The sequence below is a fragment of the Tachysurus fulvidraco genome, chromosome 8, assembly GCF_022655615.1.
Source record: "Tachysurus fulvidraco isolate hzauxx_2018 chromosome 8, HZAU_PFXX_2.0, whole genome shotgun sequence".
NCBI lineage: Eukaryota > Metazoa > Chordata > Actinopteri > Siluriformes > Bagridae > Tachysurus > Tachysurus fulvidraco.
In genome coordinates, this window is record NC_062525.1 from 21,856,500 (window position 1) to 21,860,812 (window position 4,313).

Here is a 4,313-nt window from a genome sequence, read left to right on the forward strand (position 1 = left end):
TGTGTGTGTGTGTGTGTGTGTGTGTGTGTGTGTGTGTGTGTGTGTGTCTGTGTGTGTGTGTGTGTGTGTGTGTGATGCATATGGTTCAAGGGGAAATAGTGTGTTATGTTAATTGCTGTTATGTGTGCACATGCACACTCACACACGCACACACACATATACATATATATATGTATATGTGTTGTGTGCGTGCGTGTGTGTGTGTCTTTGCTCGTGTGTGTGAGACGCAGCCATGAGAGTGTGTTTTAATTCAGGAACAGATGTTCATCAGCAGAGACCGGCGGCATACTCTCTCAAGTCACTCTGTCTGAGTGTGTGTGCGTGTGTGTGCGTATGCGTGTGTGTGTGTGTGTGTGTGTGTGTGTGTGTGTGTGTGTGTGTGTGTGTGTGTGTTAAATTGGACAAAACATTATGTGAAAGTGCAAACTGAAAAGTTTTTTTTCCCTGAATTGTTGGTTTCTGTGCTAATATACTATGACCTAGAGTGTAATAAAAAAAAAAGAAAGAAAACTCAAATTAAAAATAGATGAAAACAAAATAAGACACATGGTCAGCCAATTCGATCTGTTCAGCTTGCTACTACTACAGCAATTTGCCAATGATTATAAATTATTCATGAATGACATGTCAGTTTTTATCTGTTTATATTTACATTTTGGGTGTGTAATGATTTTCCTATACCTTACAGTCACTGCAGTAATTTAGAAATAATGTAGAAATAAAAGCTATTGATATTTAAAATAAAGATGTTATGCATCCGCATGAGTGGATTAATATAGTCATTGCCCAAATAATTGGCCGGTGTTCAAATCTGTTCCATATTTAGGCAAAAGGTTTGCTACTGTTATAGCTACTGTTTAATTTTATTTGAATAGCTTTAAACAATGGACATTGGGCTTTTCAGAAAAAAAAAATTAATAAAAATAGTCAAATTAAATTTCATATTAAATTATCCCAATCTTCAACACTGTGGTAATAATTATGTATTAAACATCACAGCTACGTATAAAGTTTTATATGTATTGGAGAGTCTAAAGTGAGCTTATGTAATAAAGTGTTAATAATAATAATAATAATAATAATAATAATAATAATAATAATAATAATAATAATAATAATAATAATAATAATGAAGCTCTACGAACATTAGCTTTTTGTTGTTGAACAAAAAAGTTTGCATTTGTACAGTGGCCAAGAAGTGCAAAACAAAATAACAAATCAGAAATCAAAATTCTTAAATTTTTTTTTAAAAAAGAACAACAATACAAATAAACAAGATATTAAATCTGAAAACAAAATAGCAAATCAGAGAAAAAACAACAACTCAGGGAACAAAAATAATAAATCAGAAAACAAAACAATTCAGAAAAAAAATCCAAAAACAGTACAGTTCAAAAAACAAAATAGCAAATCATAAAACACAATAACAATTCGGACAAACGAGAAAAGGTAGGTATAGTTTGCGATGGAATTGTTACCGCTGAATGGCAAAGACATCTGTCATTAAAGACGATTTGTGTGTGTAAGTTTGTGTAAAATGTTTGTCCTTACTGTGGATTACATAATATGTCATTCTTCACATGTGTTTTTAGAGATCGCACACTAATCCTTTGCCCTGATGTGCTATCAGCATCTCCAATTCAATGTTTTTCCTCAAAGTGGAGTTGAATGAATTCCATTTTCTTGCTTGACAGTGGACATTTCTAATATTTTCTCAGAGTTGAAGTGAACGCAGAACTCCACACATGCACAAGAAATAAATTTAGACACACAATTTCCTACTTCATGTATATCTTGAGTGACAGATGTCTCGTCCAGTCGGCGGTAAGAATTCCATTCGCAAATTATACCTATCTTTTCTGTTTTGTCTGAATTGTCATGTTTTATGATTTGTTATTTTGTTTTGCATTTCTCATCCACCGTACATTTGAAATGTTAGTGACATTTAGAACCTTACAACAGCATGTTTCCCTCTTACCAAAAACACTCATGTGAGGCTTGTATGCCTTTAAAAAGAAGCCGGATTCTGAGAGTGTAATGTACATGAGTGCCTCTTGAATACTATCACACCGTCCCTGATCTGCGTTAGCTTTGTGCTCTGGTCTCCATCAGAGAACATTTTAAGACTTTGGCAGGAAGGAATTAGTGTTAAGTCTGGAATGAACTCAGAAATGACACTGACCTGTTAGTTCCTCAGGAGCTCTTGGTTGCACAATTCTACTGGACTACAAACTGTTGTAGAAATGACATTATTTACATTGACATAATTTCATACCCTAATGAGGATGAGGTTCCCTTCAGAGTCTGGTTCCTCACAAGGTTTCTACCTCATATCATCTCAGGGAGTTCATCGTCACCTCAGGCTTGCTCATTAGGGATAGATGTTAAAGATAAATAGTGATGAATGAGAATGAATCTGAATAAATAAACCTGATATGTGAAAGGTGTCCTGTCAGCTAAGGAGTTTATCCAAAAGAAACAGTCATAATATAACTTTTAGAGAGCTAATTCACTCTGCTAGATCACTATGGAAGCATTGCTAAATCACAGCTAAAACACTGCTAGCTTTGATGCTAAATCACAACCACAAAATCCCTAATATATCACAGTTAATTTACTGCTAATTCACTGCTAAAAGACAGCTATTTTGCTGCTAAGTCATCACTGATTTATAGGTAACTTATAGCTAGATAGCTTCACAGCTAAAACACTAACAAATCTAACAAATTACTAACAAATCTCCATTGATTCAGTGCTAAATGAGGGCTAACAATCAACTCGTTCTTAAAGAACTCTCTCAGAAAGAACTCGTTGTCATTCACGACACAGTAAGCTGAAAAACACTAACATCAGGGAACGTTACAAGATTTTTAGCATATTGTCTTTGTTATATATCATTTTTTTGGAATAGATTTATTTTTGATTTGTTTACAAAACAGGAACAAGAGGCTTACTGTATAGATTGTACAGCTGCTTTAGTCTTGTACAACAGCACAGATTTAAAAGAGTATGTTACATCAACATAATCCTCATATATGGTTTTGCTTTTAAAAATAATTATTTTGATGTAATATTTTAATATGAACTTTATTAAAACATTTTATTATAGACTCATATGAACATAAATTATGTAGGATACAACTGTAACATTGTTTTACATTTAAAGTCATTTAAAGTAAATTATGGAATATAATTATATCACTGAGAGAGAGAGAGAGAGAGAGAGAGAGAGAGAGAGAGAGAGAGAGAGAGAGAGAGAGAGAGAGAGTGGTTGGAGGGTAGGGGAAACATAAAAGTTTAAAAATAAGGGATGGAAAGAGGGAAAGTGGAGATGATAAAAGTGAAAGATAAAAAGGAGAGGTAAAAAGGAAAGGCATACAAGAGAGAAAGAAAGAGGGATGAGATGCATCAAGCTGACCAAGAAAGATGGAGAGACTATCGATGAAACTATGAGGGGGGGTGAAAGAACAAACAAGAGAATCGAGGCATGCAAGATGGATGAAAAAATGAAGGAAGCAAGTGGAGAGAGAGAGGAGAGAGAGAGAGAGAGAGAGAGAGAGAGAGAGAGAGAGAGAGAGAGAGAGAATGCAACAGAGAGAGAGAAAAGACAGATGATGATTGAACAAAAGGATGAAAAATAGAAAAGATTCTGAAATTTGAAGGCATTAAGCTGGACAAAGAGAAGGAAGAAAACGGCAGAAGAAAAAAGAAAGGGATGAAAACAAGAATGAGCTAGGAGGAATAAAATAGAGAATTGGAGATGAGTGGAGAAGATCCTGTGCAGAAGGAGGAGCTAGATGAAGAGGAAGCAGAGGTGAAGGGAAAGGAAGGAGAGGAGGAGAGAAGGATGGACGGATGAGAGGGCATCGAGCTGGACGCAATGCCATCTGACAGGTCCAGCTGGGGAAAAAAACCCCGCAAAACCGGGCAATATGGCGCCCAATTACTGATGCCCATGTGACCAACATACACACACACACACACACACACACACACACACACACACACACACACACACACACACACACACACACACACACACACACGCACACACCATCTGTGCCGACCAGCAACAACCCCGCTGCACTCACATGCATTTGATGCACAAACACACTTCAGTGCTGTGCAGTCATGCTAGATGTACAAACAAACACACACTCACACACACTTACAATACACACAATACTAACAGCTCTTGATGTATACATATCCTTTGTTTTTTTTTATTAAAAAAACTATGTAATTAATGTCAAGTACAGAGTAAAGTACACAGGATGTTGTCATCTTATTATTAATAATATATATCCTTTTTA